Genomic DNA, 20,831 nt, shown 5'->3' with positions numbered 1-20,831 from the left:
GGACTTTGAACCAGTTGAACGTGATATATGGTTAAAATATATGTTTGTAGCCATCGACAATATCGATGGTTTTGTAACAGAATAGGATTACCACTCGATTTTTTAGTGCTTCTCTTACACTGACGCTTTATTTTTACATCTTCCATTGAAACAGTAAAGATTGATAATAAAAATAAACTCAGGCCTGTGTGAAAGCCACATTTCTAAGCTCTCAATTTTGGGGGGGGGATTATGTTTCTATCTACAGGGGTTGAGATATGAATTATTTTGTAGGTGTTGAATTTCTGGGAAAACCTTCGAGGGTGATTCCAAAGATGAGCTCAGGTTTTGGGGAGCTGTTGAGCCAGGCGCTTTTAGGCCTCGCTCGGTAACACTTAGTCGACACTACAGCGTGTACAGCCAGCCTGAATATTTTCATCTTTAGCTGTCACAAACTCAACATGTATTTGCAGCTTGAAAATGCTAACTTCTCGACTTTGTTCATTGTATGTACACGTGAGACGTCAACATGCTGAAAATGTGATTTGGCGCCTATGCGACGTCACCTCTCCCAGACGATAGGCCGTAGCTGTTGTGTTGTTATATGTTGCGACTTTTGGACTGTTCCATCGGGAGTTACCACAGCGAGTTACTCGCATGATTTGTTTGGCGCAGTTTTCCCGCCGGATGGCTATTGGGCACTGGCCGGGAATCAAACCCACACCGTCTGCACTACCAGAGCGTTGTAATAGCACTGTCGAAAGTAGTTCTGTATATTCAAGGACTCAGTCGTACCAAATGAGTGTTCAAGGCTGCTCATTCCTCTACAAAGTCTACACCATCAATATTAATTGCGCAAATAAAACACAACTGCGCAATACTTGTCGACCGTTAACAGCCGGGCATACATTGCAAAGCAATCTGGGTTGTAATGACTCGCCAAAAACAACAAAGTCCGTCACGATAGCGACTTGTGATTACCATCGCATCTGGCTATTTCCACGCGGTTGTGTAATTGAACAGTGCAAGCTGAACGTCACGAGCGCAACAGCATTCCAAATGACGCCATTAGGAAATTGCCCTTCGACTTAATGACGCACGTGCTGTGGTCGGAGGATATCAAAATAAAGCTTTTCATCATCGGCGGTTTGAAACACTCGCACGCGGATTGTAGAGTCGGTTTGAGAGAAGGTCTTATTGACTGAGTCTCTTTACCTTCTTTGTCTGCTTCTGTGCTGCATCAGATTGACTGAATGCAGCCTGAATAAACAATACGGCGCGCGCGTGTGTGTGTGTGTGTGTATGCGGCGCCGTATTGAGTGGATTAACACAGAGAGGGTCAAAGCCCGGCCGCCCGTATCTTGTTTATCAGCATCTGAAAGGCATATTTGGACGCACGAGAATGTGTTGGTGCGTGTGCACTGTGGGGGTCATGTGTCGGTGTTAAGGCTCGTGAAATAGGTCGGCAAAGCGCGTTGACATAGCGCCGTATCGCAGGTAATAAAGGGAACGGCAAACACGCAAAGGAAGTCGGGCAACATCTGAAGCGGCGTTTGCCAACTTTCGCCCGGATAAGACCACAGCCAAACTAGCGTTTGTTGCTCCATGACAATTTCAAAAATAAGGACTGTTCAGCGCTAATGACGGGAGTTTGGTATGTGCCTTAATCCGACAACGTGGCACTCAGTGAATTAAGCGTAAACTAACAGCAGAATTCACAGGCTGTTAAATTAGCCAATCAAGGCGAGAGTGTAGTGTGCTATACCTTCATGCATTTTACATGTTCAGCCATCAAGCCTCATAAAGTCGCCGGCAATGGAAATGAGCAATCAGTCAGCGATAGCAACACATCATTTACAAGCCCACAGTGGTTTTAAAGGGCTGATTTGCTCGACAGGACGCTTTTTTTTTTTTTTTCTTCTTTTTTTTTAGTTTGCCTTTTCATTTGTGGGACTTCAAGAGGAAGATTGATTCATTTAACGCGACATCCTTTTGCGAAAGTAGCAATAGCAGTGTTTATAGAGGTTCATTACTATGTTTATATGATCAAAATGGATGTTTTTATTCTCAGGCAGTCATAAGCAATTATCTCATTTTGCCAAAGACTGTTTCGCAGTCAAATTTCACCGCAGTCTGTAACGTGTGTTTAAGAAAAGTTGTAGTTTGCGGTATTGACTCACATTCACAGCTAACAAGGTAACCAGATATCGAGCGCCAATTATCCTTGACAGTTGGGCTGAACTATTTTGAAAAAGAATCGACCGGTAATTGCAATTTCTTTTTCCCTCAACATTGCGGTTGTGATTTAATATGTGATTGTTATTTCAAGAAAATTGTGCTGGGTATAACCCGGCAATGGCTCGGTCCCTTTTGGACCTAGCACCGGGTTAGCCATTTCACCCAGTTTAGGTTACTTTTAACCCACCAGTTTTAAAGAGCGTAGTTTGAACTTCAAATTTTCTCCTCCTATAAATGATATGGTAAGTAGTGATAGAAAGGCCGCATTTTTTTTTCCGTTTTTCTTTGTGAAACCATCATGGTGTCCAGATGCCTAACGATATGTTTCAACCAAGCATGAAACTGCATTGAGGGGCAGTGGGACAGCGGTCGCGCTTGTCAGCGGGTAACAAAAGATGGCTGCCATTAACGAGATGAGCTCTCACATGGCGGACACACACATGCTGGCAAAGTTACACAAACACATGATCCGCTTAGCGTACTCATGGGTCAGACGAGTCCAAGTTTGGCCCGTTCTAAGAAGATGGAAGAATTGCCATCACTTTGGATTTAGGTGATACGTGCACATAACGCAATTCAGATCATGACGCTTGCTTGGACGCCGTCACACACACACACACACACACACTGGCACACATTCCATCCTTGTCATCCATCATTTGTTGCCCACTGGCCCTCCCGAAACGCTCCGAGCGTCAGAACTGTTCCGCCAAAGCTTATTTACAGACATCACATCGCTCACAACAATTTCGCCGCTCCAGCGATTGTGAGTGGAAAATTGCCGGGGCCTTTTGAAAAATGATGGGTCAGGGTAACCTTGGACAAAAATCCTTTCAAAAGACTGTACGCGGAGGTGTGCGGCGAAGGCGGCAGCTCAGAGGAAACGCCGCCAGAGTCAAAGTACAAGACTTTGCTCAGCCTACGGAGGCTGAATGAACGCACCGAGTTATCAAGTCTACAAGTTTGAAGTTAAGTCAGAAGGGAAACGTCTCTGGGCATAGTTGAATCCCGTGTGTGTCTAAAATTTACCAGAACATCTGGCTCCAGTTCATGACCGTTTTACCCCAGTATCGGCCTCTGTTCACTGGCTCCCTGTTCACGTTGCGGCAGATTTTCAGGTGCTGCTAATAAGTTGAGTTTTTAAGCCGTTTAGCATTGGTGTGTTTCAAAGAACTCGGGGATAGTTACGTTCCCACACGGTCTGTGCGCTCGGAGGGGAGCGGCCGTCGAGCAATTCCAAAGGTCACTAACAAGTTCTTCAGCTTTTTCCATTCAAGCGCCAAAAATTGGGACTGCTCAATGAAGAGTTTTAAAGAAACATTTCATTTGTAGGCGGTGCCCTGTGTACAAACTTCCTTTGTAGCCCGATGGGAAATGTGTTTAGTTTTGGCAACCAATTGTCCACGCTCTTTAGCACCACCGACAGGACTGGAGTCAATGAATTTTATTCACAGAAACTCACATAGTGCTTCACATAGTTCTAGAAAAGTCCCGTATCTATCAAATTCCAGAAACAACATTGTATAGACAATACAAGAAAAGAAGAAATCAACCTTTATGTTCATTACAAATGTGATGCATTTTCAAAAGCTTCTAATTCATTCCTCATTTGCCACCGCCATTAATAATACCGTCTCGTCTCTATTCATTCATCAAATCTTAGGGCTGGGACACTTTGGTGCTACGGATCCATTATGTTTCAAAATTGCAGCTCATCACGCGATGCCAAAATACGTGCGAGGAAGGAAACCTGTCATTATACCTGCTCGCAAATGATACAGTGCTGATTGACCCTATTACGTTGCATTGTGATGCAGTGTGAAGGACAAGTCGCTTAACCTAAATACAAAGAAAAGGCAGTATTTTCTTCGAGCTGGTGCGGTGGATATCGCCGCTCCGAGCAGCAAAGCCAGAGTTCCACTCATCCCCGCTTCCCACTCATCGCTATTATGTGTCTTGTGTCTCTTCCAAGACCAACGACGAGTTGAGTGTCGTCAGGCTGATTTGCGGTGACAAAGTGAAGCTGTTTGTGCCACAGTGTGGGTGGCAGGATGAGCGTCTATCTTTGTCTCCGCCGCTTTCTTTGAAAATTCGCACATTAGAAGTTCATTTTGGCATGAAACGCAATTAAAGCAACAAACAAGTGCGACTGATATCAAGTATCACGGCGTAGCAGCCGCCTTTGTTTGACTGACGACTGACATGTTGTGCTGTTGAATACAAATCGGGATGCTTAATCTCTTCTGATGCTTTGTCAAACACTAACGCGGTGACTTGACCGCGCTGTAGTTTTATGGGGATTTTATGGCTGCCTTTGTTTTGTATCCTGAACAGACAGAAAGATTCTGCGTTTGAGAGTATCGCTCATATTAAATGAAACTGCATTCACGGGGACCGCACACAAAATCTCAAATAATCTTTTGTAACTTACTTTCACACCGTAGCACAAAGTCAACATGAGCGAGAAGTTATCGTTTATCATACCATCCGCAGTCAGGAAATAAAATGCATACATTTACCAACCTTGTCCGACAGACTCATAATACTCATAATAAAAATCTATGTATAAAGCAACATTTAGAATTCTGGCTCCACCCTTGTAGAACAAAAAAACAACAACAACAAAAAATTGTGATTGGATCAGTGCAGTTGAGTTTCAGGCACCCGTGGGAACCGTGCACACGCTACTTCCTGGGCTCTCCTGACTCACTGCTTGGCGGCGGGGTCTCCATGGGGACGGTCTCCTAGCGACATGCGCACAGGTGCACACACGTGTCCATGCGCTCACTTGTCCCATCCCGTTTCTCCCACGGCTGATCAAACGCAGAAAAGGAAGAAAAAAAGAAAAAAAAGAAAAAAAGGCGCTGTCAATCACATGCACGCCCTTCCAATCTGGACTTTCTTGCCAGGCTGTCCCTGTGGTCCCTCCAACTTCACACGTCCTTCTCTCGCTGCCTCACACATCAAAGCCAGCGAGGACAGCTGTGGGGCCGTCGATCTAAACAGCGTGCCGCCGCCTTGGCAGCAGGTGAATTAATCCACTGTGGCATTTTTAACCCCACCCCCAGCCCCTGGGCGCCTTCCAAACTGTTACGTCGGTGCAGCACCCCATTTCCTTGCCACTTGATGGGCACCGGGAACCCGCCATCGCTTGACAATTAGCGTTAGCTGACTTGGTAATAAAAGTCACTGAATCACGAAAAGCTTCACTTTAGGGGTTGTATAGACTAGTCGATTTTAGTATTCCAATGGCCTTTATAGCATAACAACAACTAGTCACTAATCGAAGTGTTTTGGGGAATTTGAGTGTGTTGAATAAAATGAATCCATGATGGGTGATCAGTAAAGAGGAAAGACTTGGAAAAAAATTCGGCCCACGCCATCAAAGGTGAAGCAGAACAGGCAAATAACATGCCACACACATGAAAAAAAAACTTTGTGCTTATTGGCAAACACAAAGAACCCACTTTAGCGGTGGGCCCAGAATGTTTGGCCAATTCGTGCAAATGCAAATACTGGGTGAGAGGATTTTGGGGGTTTTTTTTTCGCCTAGAAGCTACAACCACAAGCCATAGCTGATGTTCTTGTTCTAACGTTTACGCACTGCCTAAACTGCGGCGCCCCTCGCCGTGATGTCATCTGGCACTAGTCGATAATTATCTCAGTGTCGCGATATCCCTACTCCAGATCCATGTTGTTAGTGGAAGAAGTTATGAGAGTCTTTGCCACGTGCGCACTTATAGTTCATTTTTCTAAATCAAATAACTTGTCAGCCATTTATTTGTAGTGTTCTAAAATGATTTTGACATTTGTTCAACTGCTTTGGGATCATAAGTTGTGGATGGATTTCATGTAGGCAACTACAAACCTGTGGGGGATGGGCTTCACTTCATTTGCTTTAGGCAGCCAGGCTCAGTCCAGATCACCGTAGACAGAAAACTGCTCCGTAACCTCTCCAAAAAAGATGATGCAAGCTGAAAATGGACCGAATAGATCGCCATCGCATGCCCCACACAAAAGAATGCTTTGAAATTGCCATTCAGCCTCGCCCTTGCGTCTATTTTGCCAACTCTCCCTTGCTTTTCAAACGCAGAGCTATCAGAGCTGCAATTTCCGTGGCCCTTTGGCAGCTTGGGTTTGATCTTTTCTAAGAGCAAAAATTCCTTGGGAGACTTTCTGAACACTTCTATGGAGGCTTTTTTTTTTTTTTCTTCTTCTTTTTTAAAGATCCTCTCTCTTTTTCCACTTGGATGTTTTGCTGTCAGGCATTTCTCGAAAGCCGCGCTTGCTGTGGACAGTTTTTTTTTTTTTTTTTTTTTCCTGACGAGCAATGCAGTTAATTGGCCAAGGGGTTCTTTCGACTAATCAACATATTGACCGTGTGGCTAGCTAAGATTCAGAACTGCACTGAACGCTACATTTGTGCCTCGATTTGAACGTTGGGAATTCAAACAAGCACAAAATATCGGAGCTGGCAATTTTACTAAAAATTGAGCGTCCGTCATTCGTCATCCGTTTGCAGCGTGGGTACCCTTTCGTCGTCCATCATTCACCTTTTTTTGGTGGGAGGGGGAAATAGTACCCTCCAATAGGCCGGTCCGCCTCTGATTTGAAACGGGGCTTCCGTCACCGTTTCCGATTGCAAACGTATGTTATATTTTCATATATATATATATTCCCGTCATTCGTCAACCGTCAGCAAAACGGGCGTCCGTCATAGGCGGATGGACGGACCGTTCCGTCACATGGACGGAATGCCCAGCTCTGCAAAATATCACACCCAGTGACTATCAAACTAATCAATCCCTACAAGGTTTCTTTTTGTTGAAATGCCCACCTCACATGATATCGTCAAACTTCTCAGGACAGTAACTGATTTGCGATCCGTGCAAGTCGTCTTAAGAATTACTGGAATGTTTTTCAGTGTTTTGTTTCCTCTAGGCGTGGAGGAGACGAGGAGAAGCCTAGAAAATATTAGAGTTCGGCTTTGATTTTGTTTTCCCCTTCTGCTGTCAAGTGGCCTGGCCCGAGAATGCCTTCTTAAACGTTCTCATCCGCAGCATAACACGGAGAAAAAAAGCTTTGCTTTGAAGGCGGGCTCATCATTGCAGGCGTAGCAGACATGAAATTGGACTCGCCAGGTACGAGCCAGAGTGTAAAATAGAGTTGCCTGGTGACAATGTTTCCGGTCAGTGTCGGCTGCAGCAAGAGGCAATAAGCAAAATAGCGGATCCCATTTGACTGGTGGGATGAATCGCTGCGGTTTGCCGTCTTATCTGCACCAAGCTACACAGGACATCATTCAAAGCCGGAGCCCGCTCCTGGAGCAAACTCCGCGGCATTTTATTGGCTGGTTATCTCACTGAGGAAGAGATTATTCAAGTGAATGCATTTGAAAGTTAAACAAGTAGGAAGCGTGCGGTATTGACGTCCGCCGTGTTTTAGAAGGCATAGAAACGTGGAGAAATGTGCGCAGCGTTGATATAGGAGCCGATATGACCATTTACCCAACGCATTGGGACATATGCGCATGGAAATAGATCTGTGAAAATAACCTTGGAGCGCATTGTGTTCTGTAAAGTATATGACTGTTTTGCCTTGCAGTTTTTTTCACATTTCACCTTCAATTATCTTAATAAAACAGAAAATGGCAGTTACTCCCACCTCCATTTCATGCTCCTTTGTTGCGCCACCATGCATCAAGAGCTTAATGGCTCTTTGCTATTTGGCACGGCGACACAAGCGCGATTCTTTTGGCTTGGAATGTCCGTTTTCCGTGGATGGAGAGGCCGATGGCTCTCCGGCTGGGGACGAAGATGAAGGCCAGCTGGCTCCCTCCCGCTCTGGATGTGAACTGACGGCAGAAATATGGTCTTGGGGGCTGCCAGAGGAGAAAGGGGTTGTGGGAGAGATATCGACAGGCAAAAAGGTTGGCGGGTAGCATTCGAGCATTTTGGGCTTTGAAAAGCTACAGTGCATACATCGTGACTGGATGTGAGCCAGCGTCGGCCGGAAATGTAAAATGTCAAAAAGGAACTTATTACCACCGAAAGGCACTCCTGAAGCAATCGGTTATATGTAACTTTTTGGGGACTATACAGTTGGTCCTCAACTTAACAGACCTTGAACCATCTGACCTCGGATGCTACGGACAAAAAATAACATCCAGTCCACTCAAAATGCCCCTTTGGACAATATCTTTCACCGTCTGGTAGTTGAAGCATTGGCTGGAAAATTGCGACGTCAACAGACAGAGACTGAACACGTTTTTCCGCCTCGCGCGGCTCTCCTGTCATACGTGAACAGGCGAAAAAGCATGCCAATGTGGCGGCCATGTTGGCAGGGGCAACTGTCCCATCAAAGGTTATTGAAAGCATGAACATTAGCTTAGCATAAGCACATAGCTATTAGGGAGCGTATCTACCTAGTCATATCGATGGCTGGTTTTGTTTGTTTGGTTGTTTTGTATTTATTATCAATAATTTTGTACTGTATTGGGCGTTTTTACACGTTACCCTTATTAGTGTGCTAAATCCATTGTCTTACTTTTATAAACTGAATAAGCGTCAGCAATGTAAAATGCCTTCCCTTGTGTGAGTCAGACGAGATTTTCAATACTCACTTTCTCTGAGTAGGAGCACGTTTTTTTTTTTTTAATATAATGAAGTCTAGGAGACGAATGCAAAAGCAGCTGTTTAAATGACTTTTAACATTGTTTTTCCATTGCTAAGGATATCATTCATTGCGAGTTATTTGCTTGTGCATTCCCAAGGGCACAATTCCAAGAGATTTTAGTACATTCCGATTGTTGTCTCAAGCAAGTCTGATATCTATGCACAAATGGAGTGCAGGTTACGATTCAAAGGGCGGAATAATCGATTGTTTCAAAGTGTTTGCACGGAGGTCGCTGCCTACAAAGACAGAACGGCTTGTGTGTTCACGTCACCTTTATAAATATATGCAGCCCGTCGTTTTTTTTTGTTGTTGTTTTTTTTTCAGGTCAATTCCTCCGCGGATGTGGAGATTATCGGAAAAGATGTACATAATTGAAAGAATCAAGCCAGCTTTTATCTTGGCTCATGAGGTTATTCGCCTCGCTCGCTGCCAAGAATTATTTTGCGAGGTATCATTTGTGTCTTTAAAAAAAAAAAAAAAAAGAAAATACATTTCATATTGCGCCCTTGATTTGCTGACAACTCAATGCATCGGTCAGGATGACCTCACTCCTAGCTGGTATTGGACGTTTTTTTTTTTTTTTGCAATTTCAATGCCCCATTTGGCTGAAAATCAAGAATTTGATCAATATTTAGATCTCAATCATATGCTGGGGGCTGTAATTCACATCCAATTTCATTCAGCTGACCAGTGGCGTGTTGGCCGCCCGTTTCATTTGATCATCCGATCACATTCACAGCTGAATAATTTGCGAGATTGTCGCATGAGAGGCTTTGACGACGAACAAAGTAAGGGCCCCGCCTCGCATCTCATTTCCGAAATCTGCGGGTGACAGCGAGATTGTGTAATTGACTCGACGAATGGCTTTCCCATTCTGCGGATCCATCAGAAGCAATGCGACTTGATTGAGCATCCACTGTGACTCTGATTAAAAAAAAAAAAAAAAAAAGCAAGATGAGCTTCGTTTAAAACATAAGTGTGCCCCTCGCCGTGACGTCTCCAAATCTGGTCACACACACCAATTACCCCCACTTCGACGGGAGGCAACCATTAAGGCTGAAGTTCCGGGATGTAAATGGACACTTTTGCGGCGAGTCGAGGATAGGATGGAGTGGTGTGAAAAGTTTGATAAGGAAAACAGTGGGTGGGGAGGAGACACGTGGAGATGGGTGTGATTAGATATAATATCACCCACGGAAAGATACGACTCTAATATCTTGTGGAATCCAAAAATTAGTCCGCCTACTTTCAACACTTCCGGGATTTCCAATTTAGTCAAACTACGGGCGGAAGAGAAAAGGGTGACTTTAAAGTATTTGATTCCGAGGCAAAGCAGTCACAGAAGATCCCCAACTTGTTCCGACACTATCGCAAACCTTTATTCGACAAATTAATTTACATTATCGCAAACTCCTCCCACAAAAGGCAGACCATATGGCGAGCGTATTGAAGCCTCCAATCGTTAAATTTGAATTGATGATTGTGGTTCGCGAAAAAAAAAAAAATGTAAAGCTTGATCCCGTTAGTTACACAATATGGCCCTCGCAGCTTTGTAGTGCATTTTACCTAAATTCTTTTTTTTTTTTTTGCGGGGGCGACGGGGGGGAGACTGATCATTTGTGTTTTGTACTTGATCAACATATGTTGTGTAAAACCCAAACAGACTGGCACCTAGTCAACCAGCAACGAATCTAAAGACTTGCTTAGTGAAAGCAGACGCTTTGGTTTGTCTTTAAAAGACTTGCAAACTTTGAATGTTTACACAAAAAAACAACAAAGAGAATGAGCACGTAGTGTACAGACCACTAACTGTACAAATGTTATGAATTATGATCTAAAGAAAAGAGCATCTAACTGTGTCCGAGTTGGGCAAATTAGCATTGATCATACGAAAACGTGAGTATTTCCCGTAAAATATATTTGAATGAAAACGTTTTGTTCGGCCGTAATTTCAAAGCCTTTGGAGATACTGTGCAAGATTCAACACAAAACAAAACGTTATGAAAGATTGTAAATATATATATATATATATATATATATATATATATATATATATATATATATATATATATATATATATATATATATTTCTTTTTTATTGTTTTGGGGGAGAATGTACGTTAACCGTCATTTTTTTTTTTTTTTTTGCATTACGTTGTTTATTTTTTTCCGGTACAGTATGTTCTGTTGGTCTATCCACAGGGCTTCCAGTCCTACCTTTAGCATGTTTGTTTAGAAGTCGTCGCGAGGAGATCAGTGAGAATTCCTCATTTTCCACAGCACGGGGTCAGAGCGAACATTAAAAAGCAACAGCATGTGTGTTGTATAATTGCAGCGGCGCTACAGTGATGTAACAGATTGTCGCGTGGCAGTTTCTGCGGGAAGCTTGTTCCGAGGACCGCCTCTAATCGCCGCTTTTATAGGCCCTGTGCCTGCAAACTGCATCGAATCCCTTGGTTCTTTTGTGTCTTTAGGGAAAGTTAGCGCGACTCCCAGGGAGTTCGGCGGCAAAGCTTCGCACAACAGCACGGCCGCGGTCGTTTCGAGCTCATTTGTTCACAGCGGCTCGTCACATTAAATGTCGCTGCTGCTGGTGAGCTGTTGCTTCATGTGCCAACCGCATTACGCAAACTACTGTGAAACGGGGACCAAGTCTCCCAAAACACTACGAAGCAGGGAAAACGGCCTTGCATTTGCATTATTAGGATCCTGTAGTCTGGGGGCAGGGTGACGACAGTAAAGACGGGATGTTGGCGCTTATACGTATTTCAAGTAATAAACAAACTACATATATATATATATATATATATATATATATATATATATATATATATATATATATATATATATATATATATATATATATATATATATATATATATATATATATATATGTAGTTAACTAATTAATCGCAAAATTTTCCGTAATTGATCGCGATTAGTCGCATTTTTCAACTACAATTTTTTTACGAAGCTCCGAACCGATATTTACTTGAGTAAATTCTTGGAATTAATGTGGAAAAAAAATAAAACTATATTTCGACAGCAGTTGAGCGATAAACCAAAGACATACAACTAATATGGTATTTGAATTTGGCTGTGCAAAGTGTGCAAATTATTTTGGATTTCTCCAGTGAGCCGTCAAGCAACTTTTTAAAGTAAAACTACGTAAAAGTCCGTCTTTGCGACAGTGACTCTGCTTTAAGTTTGGCTGCAGAGTGAGCAGAGGTCAGCTGCTACAGCAAGTAAATAAAAACTGAGTTAACTGAGTTAAATTTTTTTTTGTGCGTTTAATTTAATCTCAATAGTTAATGCTTTAATTTTGACAGCCATAATCTCTCTATTTCTCTCTCTCTCTCTCTCTCTCTCTCTCTCTCTCTCTCTCTCTCTCTCTCTCTCTCTCTCTCTCTCTCTCTCTCTCTTCTCTCTCTCTCTCTCTCTCTCTCTCTCTCTCTCTCTCTCTCTCTCTCTCTCTCTCTCTCTCTCTCTATATATATATATATATATATATGATCTACAGTATGATGTAGTTGCAGGAATTTAACAGTTTTGCATTTATGAGCCGTTTTGCCTCCATTATTAGTGCAACAGGAGGATCATTAAATGAAGTTGGATGATTGGTAATGTTTTATTTTCTGGCATGGCAAATGGGGACAATTTGCTGCAATGGTTTTGCCATTCCTTTTTGAGCTAATTGTCTATTGTTTAATCTAATGAGGCCCGCTGACATCTGGTGTATCAAAGATAGTAATGCTAATTTCTGGGAGAGATATTAATTTAATAAGATCTTTGTTGCGGTCGGAGTTTGCCGCGGTTTTGAGCTCTCCAGAGAGGCAACCAAACATCTTCCGGTATTGCCTCACTTCACGATTCCTTTGTTTCGATTCACCTTTCGACCGCCTTCCGTTGCTCCCTCCCATTAAATCCTGATGAAGCGCCATCACTTTGTCCTTTTTATGCAGGATGTCGAACCTTCACAGCCAGGCGGCGAGCGTTTTCTGTTTGACAGCTTACAAATGAACCTGACCCGTCGTAAACAGGACGCACACCCAAATAGATTCCCCCCACCGCCGCAGCTGTAACCCGCGTGTCACGATCAAGACCTCTGCCGACTCTCCACGGCCACAGCCGGCAAATGTGTGCGTATATTATGGGATGCCCTCGGCTTCGCTGATGTCTCATTTTCTCACTGTCTGACCTCCCACCCTAATGCTGGGGGGGGGGGGGGGGGGGGGCAGGAAGTTGCCGCACAGCAATTCAAATGATGAGCATGCATTTGTTGGCCCTACTCAGTCACAAAGAATCAGTCCTCCACAATGTCAGCACTCCAGTTGTAGCATATAAGCGCAACATCATCCCGCTCCTGACATTAGGTGCACTCGGATCCCTGAACAGGTCCCAAAGCGCGGCTGCAGTTTTGCCGTGGATGAAAAATTCATAGGGGTCCCTGGTAAAAATCCCAATGTAGCTCGATCCCATTAATATTTATCTGTCCGTCACTATTTGGTTTGAGAATAGAGGAAAATAATGTTTGTTTGCTTTTTTTTTTTTTTTTTTTTAAAGGGAAAAGGTCACATTGTCGGAAGAAATACAGTTTTTGTGTGTGCGTGTCCAAAACTGAATAAACTTAACCATCGCGATGCATTAGTTAGCATGTGTAACATATAAGATATTGAAGCGGTTGTTTGTTATTTGGAACTTCAAGTAAGTTGAAAACTGGGTCAAAACAAGGGCTGCATTCAGAACGGATTTTGTTAAAAAGATAAATAAAAATAAATAAACTAGGACACAGACAAAAATTTCACTTTCAAGATTATCCAATGTTGTATGACCTGCATATTACATTGAGAGGTCTGTTAATTAACTACATTCTTTAATTTAAGAAAATAAAAAGTCCGTTCCTATCTGTGACATTTAGTGGGATGTTTGATGACAAAAAATAACAGATTCACCAATAAAATCATTGTCCGAGCACATTTTAAAACTCATCCCAACCGAGAAAGAAAAGAAAAAGAAAAAAAAAAGAAAAAATGATACATTGACCATGACTTAAGTGTGAGATATGATGACAGACATGCGGTAATAGGCCAAATGTTGGGGATCCAAAAGCGCGACATAAAAAAATGTGGTCCGCACAACCGAAAATGAGTAAGACTGACCTTCAGAGCGTCTGACACAAGCCCACTAGAGCACAGCTCATCATTCACCAAAGTAAAGCCGAGTGTGAAGCGTTCAGGTGAAAGAATCAGGCTAGCTCCTGAGTGGCTAGGACGTGCGCTGACACCGGCCGGCTGACTAAATGGAGCAGCGGCCGACACTTTCACTCCGGGAGCCTTCTGGGGAACATGGCCGACTGTGCATCACAAGGTACTGGGCATAGCTACATTGCTTTCTACTTTAGTCCACAATCCCGGCAAAAATGTTCGGAATTTGTATCAAATGTTTACATTTCATATAAATCTACCATTGTATTTCAAAGCACTTAACTCAAAGCACACGAATACACAAAACTCAAAATCTCTTTATTGATCCAATCGGCTAATTTGGTCACAGCCCGTTGCAGTTCGACCGTTCCCCGCCCCGTCATCGACAATGATTTCTACCGGTTTGGATTTTAAGGAAGCGATGCTGCACACTGGAAACACGGCAGTCATACTCTGTGCTACTGAACATAGGAGTAAATGATGCTGGACTGCTTCCGGTCTTGTTTGGTGAAACACTCGTCAATTCCATGGAGGTTCTTCGGAGGCTTCTCGCGGATAATGAATGGTGTTATTTACCGAAGGAGGCAGCCAGAGCACTGACATGGCCCAGAGGCAGCCAGATGCGGTGCGGTGTGTGTGTGTGTGTGTCCGTGTGCTCCTCGCTGAGGGGCCCTCAGCAAAAGTAGCTCGGCACATCAACACCGAGGGACTCGCACGCCTACACAGCATCCGTCCTCTGCTGGCTAAAGAAGACCGTTGCAGTGCCGGGCAGCTCCAACAGCGATTTGGCAAAACGGCTCGCTTCTTTTATTGCGAGCCCAGGCCCTTTCACATGCTTCGGTCTTCACCTATTGATCGGTTGAGTGGGCGCGGGGCAGCGGCGACTGGTTCATTTGAAGCTACCGCAATAGCGCTCTGTTAATAAATGTCACTTAAGCCGCTCCGACCCTAATTGTAGTGGCACTCGAGCTCGGTCTTTGCCGCGGCTTTTGATCCGGACAACAACCTAATAGCCACATTCAAACATACTAGGTGCATCCACGCGATCTAATTAAATCCGACGCAAGAGTTGGATCGAATACATCTGGCCCTAAGAAACGATGCTCAACTGTTTGTTGTGACGGAGTGAGGGTCAGCTTTTTAACGCTTTGGTAAAATATTAGAAAGAGCTCTTATGATATAGAGTACTTGACGCCGACTGTAAACTGCAACCACAAAACATGGATGTACAATAGAACTCTATGTAATGGATGTTACATAAAAAGAACTGGGGCAGGAATCAACACACGGCATTTGACAATAATTAGAGACTGACTAAATGAAAAAGGGGGATTGAAACATGGCTTTGTGGCACACCAGGACACAAATGGCTGGATATACCATTTTTTTTTACTGTGTTTTAACAACATTACATAGATGCTACTTGTTAGCCCAGCTAGCATTTCTGTCTGTGTTAGCATTCAAGTAGCAGATGGATCAAAGTGTAGTTCCCTTTGTTTTATGTTTAGTTGGACGGTAAACTTCAAAGAGCTAAATTGGGACGTAATCACCCCAAAAAATACGCAACCTTGGGACGTTTCACGGCTAAAGTGTTTTTTTTTTTAAAGGGAAGTGGGTTAAATGCACATTTGTTTGACGATTTTTAAAATTAGAATAATTTTCAATCTTACATTTTAATAATCGAAAAAAAGGGCATCTGCACATTTGTTTTTTTTTAAGGTATACATTAAGTTTCTGTGCGCAGGCTATATGGTTAATGGCCTAAATTAGCTCTGGTCCAACTCCCGACGTCACGCCCCGAGAAACAAAAAAAGCCCGTTGTTACGGTAAACGGCCGCAACATTTCCTGGCGGCAGCCTTCTCGACGGCTTAAGATCACAGCAAGTAATGAGTGATGAATGACATTTTGGACCCGGCGGCCCCAAACTGAACAGCTGCCAAGTACCTGTCCGCTTCATACACGGAGGAAGGGGGCGGGGGGTGTGTGTGGGGGGGTATTTTTAGAAAGCCTCTCTCATCAGCGACCTGTCTGATTGCGGTAAAAGGCAGCCTCTTGGACATCTATCATTTGAAATGCTCCTGATTTCTTTTCAAAGCTTTTAAAGCATCGCCACGTGGGCCATTACTGCTTTTGCCCATTTACGTCTGGCATGTCCTCTTTACTGGCGTGCATCACCTTCTCTGGCCCAACCCAACCTTTTTTCTTCTTTTTTTTTTTTTTTATTTGTCTCCCAAAGTCATCCTAATTAGTGTTTAAAGCCGCCGCACCCCCACGGTGAGGTCGTCTGTGCCCGTAAGCCACCGCGGCCTTGTCTTTGCTGTGCCAGCTAATGAAAGGGCACTATCTGCTGCCGTCACTCCTTGTATGAGTGTGTATGATGGGAGGCCACTAACACACCATCTAACATGGGCAAAAGTACCATACACCGCACTCTAAAAGCGGTTGGGTTAAAAATAACTCAATTTTGGGTCAAAAAAGCAGCCATCCGCCACTTGGGTCAATTTGACCCAACTTTCTTTCAAAAATTGGTAGTTTTGTAGAAAACAACCTTAAAAACAGGGGCTGTTTTATACAAAACAACGCAAGAAGGTGGGTCAAATTGACCCAATTTGTTGATTGGTCCATTTTTGACCCAAAATGTAGTTATTTTTAAGACAACTGTTTTTAGAGTGCATGATTGTTTTTTTCCCCATCTGATAAAGTCCCTTCCCATGATTTTTTTTTTTTTTTCAAAAACACAAGCATTAAATTAATTGGTATTACAATAAATACTATCCGTTTTATTATACTGTACATAAATGTTTTGGCCTTATAGATTGGGCTCACACTAAAAAAAAGTTGTAATTTTGTACTTTTAATTACAGTATGTGAAGCATATTGAGTTATGTTTCAAAATGACATCGCAGTGTAGTAGAATTACATTTTCAAATTGAAAAAGAAAAAAAAAAAAAGAATCACTAATATTTTGTGCACCCCAAAATTAAAATTATACCTTTTTTTGTACTTAGGCAGTACCTAGGGGGTTGTAAAAAAAAATCACATTTTTTGTGCACAAAAAAATTGAAAATTAGACCTTTTTTGTACACCAAAAATTAGCGGTTTTTTTATTTTTTTTATTTTACAACCTCTAGGTACTGCCTATGACCTGGTAAATGTACAAACAATGTAAAAAAAGTACATTTCTTTTGAATCCCCCCCCCCCAAATTGCACCTTTTACAATTTGAAAATGTCATTCTACTACACTGCGATGTCACTTTGAATTTGATGAATCCGTCACCCCTGTCACACACTGTAACAAAGTCAAAGTACAGCTTACGTCCAAAAGTTTAAGCCAACGATGGAGCCAAATTGTCAGGTGGTCTCATTCCACCGGCGTTTCTCCACCAACCTCCGCATACAGTACGACTTTATATTCCACACGTATCCGCAAGTGATTGAACACGCTTTGACGGAGAGATAGCGGCTGGCGGAAGTGGCTATTTGCTTTGCAATGACAGGCCCCGATGCATTCAAATCAAACTGGCATTTTTCTTTTCTGCCGCTCCCGCAACCCTTTTTGCATGACAATGCTTTCCTGCCTCTGCCGCAACAGTAAGTAGATTTGACTGTTGTCATGCTTGGTCCAAGCAACCCCCCCCCCCCCCCCCCATCCCCCAACTCCCTTCCGTCCTCGGTGGCTGCAATTTTAAAGATGCCTCTCTTTTATTTATCTCTAAATTTCCTCTGGGAACAAGACACAAAAACAACAGAGGCTGTACGGGGAAGGGAGGGGGGAAAAAAAAAAAAAAAAAAACAAGAAGCAAAAGACGACATGATGGCGGTGGAGGAGATGCTGGCGGTGGGAGGAATAGTTCAAATCAATATCGGGAATCTACAGGGATTTGAAACGGCGCCCAGGGACGGTTTAGAAGCAGCGCATCCGCTGCCGATTGTGTGTCTAACCCAGGGGGCAGGACTAGTCGGGTCTGCTCGACCACAGCGCTCGACAAATCAATAGCCCGGCTTTGTGCGGCTCCGCGTGTGTGCGCGCGCGCGCGCGCCCCAAAAGAACATCATCCGTTACAGACGGGGACTTCAAACATGGAGGTCGCGCCAAAATAAATACATATCGTAATAAATGTCCTGCTTCTTCGAAATGATACTGCTTGCGATTTTACCGCTTTGATTTGGAATTTTTAAAACCAAGGAGGTTGCTTTTACCCAAAATCGGGTTCATCGTTTTGCCCCAGCAGATTGCACTGAAGATTGGATATGGGCACGGTGTTGTCCTGGACGAAGCAAAGCTATCGTCAAATTCTTACAATCCGCGTGCGGCTCAGTGGGTCACGCTTAGGCAAGAGAATTGACAGTAAAGTCTGCGTGACAAACTTCAAAAGCCAACGGCAGCAGCGACGGCGTCGTCTTATGAATAGAGGCGCTTTCAATTAGCATGCTGCAACAGCTGGCGCGCCATACTTGGGGGGGATCGAAGGCAGGGAGCGAGCGCCAGCGCCGTCTTGTTGTTGTTGTTTTGTAAGCCGAAACTGGTTTTTGATACAAAGCTTGAAAAAAAAAAAAAAAAAAATCGGTGTGTTTTGTTACCTCACTCTCTCCATCCAGTTTAAGAAATTGGAAATGATTTATCTGCTGCAGACCACCAATAATGCGTCACAGGCAACGGTCGAGCGCCAGCGATTTGGCCGTCATCTATCTTCGGGAGCTTGGGGGCGTCTCACAAAGGTGAAACGTGATGCGTCTCTCGGGGATCTGCCGGAACACGATTTTTATCCAGTTACAGAAATAAAGACCGAAAGAAAAAGCAGATAGCTAGAGTGAAACTCTGTTTCTCGAGGGTGATATGTTCCAGACCCAACCGCGACTGGTGGGAAAAAAGAACACATTTAAACTCGTTAAAGCGCTGTGTGATATTATATAATACTTTTTGACGAATTGGTTTTGATTTTGATCTTCATTTTTTTTTCGAGAATATGTTCCCAGCAGGCCCACTAGTCGAAACAAGGCAATATGATGAATATGAAATATGAGAAGCAGCAAAATCCACCTCTTTTTAGCCATCTCAGGGGGCGGCCACTTTGTCACTTGTGTGGACTGAAAATGACATCACAACTGCTCGAGGCTCAGGTAACGACCAATCACGGCTCAGCTTCAGAAAACGGCTCAGCCGTGATTGGACGTTACCTGAGCAGTTGTGATGTCATTTTCAGTCCACACAAAAAAACAAATCCCATCCCTTTACTCAAAAACAGGACATCGTTTCAAATTGATGATGCGGAAAATGCACAAAAAATAAATTGACTACGTTTTTGGTTATGGATTTGGTCCGAACGTCAGAAAATCGTCCCTAAAACGATTATTGTTTTCTAAAGTAGAAGTTTATAAATATTTTAAGTTTGACAAGTTGTCGATTAATTTGATAATTGATTAAATACTCAAATAACTCATAAACTTGGGAGGGAGGCCTTAAAGGGACTCTACACGTGCATCTAGGTTGTTTCATTCCAGATGCACGTGGCGAGTCCCTTTAAGGCCTCCCTCCCACGTAGCTCAAGTGTTCTATTCTGACAGTGTATTCACAGTTATTTAAACATCCCATTTTTGTGTGTCTTTGCCAGCTTTTCTGTGCAAACAGAAAACAAGGGCTCAAGTGTGCTTACTTAAGCTTGAAGCAAAATGCAACATTCAATGACAATTTCCAAAGCAGTTTTGCACAAACCCATCTGTTTTTTGTCGCGTGTGTTTTTTTTGTTTGTTTTTTTTTTTAATTACACCCGATTGTTTTTGCTGTCATTGTTGGGCGTAAGCCATCAAGGGCTGATTTAGTCGGACTTTATTCTTACTCAAGGTGACTGTTGTCGTGAGGGAAGAGCAACCTTCTCTTGCGTCGTTCCAAGTCGGCTCTTCGCTCCTCCGCTGTGTAATCATGTTGGAAAGGCACCGGTAATGGCCGCCCCTGAATACGGGACGTTATAACGACGACTGGACGCGCAGCGGCAGAGCAGAAGGTCAGTCGAAATGACGCACAACAGGAGTCGCAGTTGTGAGAGCAGCGTCACCCCGCGTGACCTTTTCGCCGACTGATGCCTCAATTACGGCGGGCGGAAGGCCTCGGGGAACGCGGCGCTCGAGCTACATAAGGAAAAAAAAAAAAAAAAAGAACAGCTCAAGAAGGACGCGCGCGTGTGGGACAAAGAGTAAAACGCAGCTCGTCGGGGGTTTTGAAGTGGATTCTTATGAAAGCGCCGGTTTATTGAACGCAACGCGGTGCTTGGCGGGCGGGATTTTGAAAAATGACACTGTCCCGTCCTCCATTCGGTTCCAAGAACGAGCAGCCTCGGAAACACCGGGAACAAAGAGCGTGAAGCGTGCTTTAATGCGAGCGCAAAAAAAAGCGAGCGAGAAGGACTCATTGTCGCGGGGAAACTCACTCGGAAAGTTTTCCGATTTGCTTTCGCTTGCCTCACTTACCAGATGGCCGTGCTTTGTGGTGTGGGACTGCTGTGGCGCAGTCCATAAGGCAGCTGTCTCTCCATCGCAATGTAAGAATCCTCATGTGTGGAATTTGTGTGTTTTTTTTTTTTTTCAGTTCTTACCTCCATGTCCGCAACAACGTCTGGGGCCTTACCTCCTGAATGATAGAAAAAAAAAAAGATACACGATGAGAGCTGTGGAGTTGAGCTCGTTTTACGTTTACATCGATGCGGGGTAAGCAGGTGGAGGAAACTAAAGTGCACCC

At 43.6% G+C, this 20,831-nt stretch overlaps 1 protein-coding gene and 1 long non-coding RNA gene across 11 annotated transcripts in view; one reads left to right on the top strand and one right to left on the bottom strand.

Moving 5' to 3' along the window:
* The window catches only part of LOC147126748 (uncharacterized), a 282,315-nt gene that overhangs the window by 225,233 nt on the left and 36,251 nt on the right, over window positions 1-20,831 (top strand). Inside the window, exon 12 of one of the 9 annotated variants that reach the window (XR_015084603.1) lies at window positions 19,941-20,100. The exons of 5 other annotated variants lie outside the window; for them this stretch is intronic. The gene's annotated coding sequence lies outside the window, so the exon portion shown is untranslated. Of the gene's footprint in view, window positions 1-5,126; window positions 5,167-12,854; window positions 12,915-19,940; window positions 20,101-20,681; window positions 20,801-20,831 lie in introns of those variants that run through there. 3 more of the 9 variants (XM_086021731.1, XM_086021732.1, XM_086021733.1) reach the window with 3 other exon arrangements.
* LOC147126749 (uncharacterized) lies at window positions 3,731-20,804 on the bottom strand. 2 transcript variants are annotated; one of them, XR_015084605.1, is made up of 3 exons: window positions 20,564-20,804; window positions 18,680-18,844; window positions 3,731-8,098 (listed from the first exon to the last, which is right to left on the bottom strand). It is a non-coding gene; the product is annotated as an uncharacterized LOC147126749 (long non-coding RNA). The 2 variants fall into 2 exon arrangements; XR_015084606.1 differs by lacking the exon at window positions 20,564-20,804 and adding an exon at window positions 19,936-20,212.

This window comes from Filicampus tigris, chromosome 22 (genome assembly GCF_054856515.1).
Source record: "Filicampus tigris isolate MCC_2025a chromosome 22, RoL_Ftig_1.0, whole genome shotgun sequence".
Lineage (NCBI taxonomy): Eukaryota > Metazoa > Chordata > Actinopteri > Syngnathiformes > Syngnathidae > Filicampus > Filicampus tigris.
The sequence above is the reverse complement of the archived record's forward strand: the minus strand, read 5'-3'. Positions and strand labels throughout refer to the sequence as shown.